Source organism: Pterocles gutturalis, unplaced genomic scaffold (assembly GCF_000699245.1).
Source record: "Pterocles gutturalis isolate BGI_N339 unplaced genomic scaffold, ASM69924v1 scaffold26311, whole genome shotgun sequence".
Lineage (NCBI taxonomy): Eukaryota > Metazoa > Chordata > Aves > Pterocliformes > Pteroclidae > Pterocles > Pterocles gutturalis.
The window spans coordinates 9,723-9,949 of record NW_010098593.1 but is presented as its reverse complement, the minus strand read 5'-3'; positions in this window follow the sequence as shown (position 1 = coordinate 9,949).

The window sequence follows — 227 nt, the reverse complement described above, 5'->3', positions numbered from 1 at the left end:
CCTGGGGAGGGAGGGAGAGAGGGTGAGGGGTGGTGCAGCGGTGGGCAGGGATGGTGATGGGGATGGCGATGGATGGATGGAGATGGGGACAGATGGATGGGGATGCATGGGGATGGGGATGGATGGATGGGTGGAGATAGGGATGGATGGAGATGGGGATGGGGATGGATGGAGATGGATGGGGATGGGGATGGATGGGGGTGGGGATGGGTGGATGGGGGTGGGGG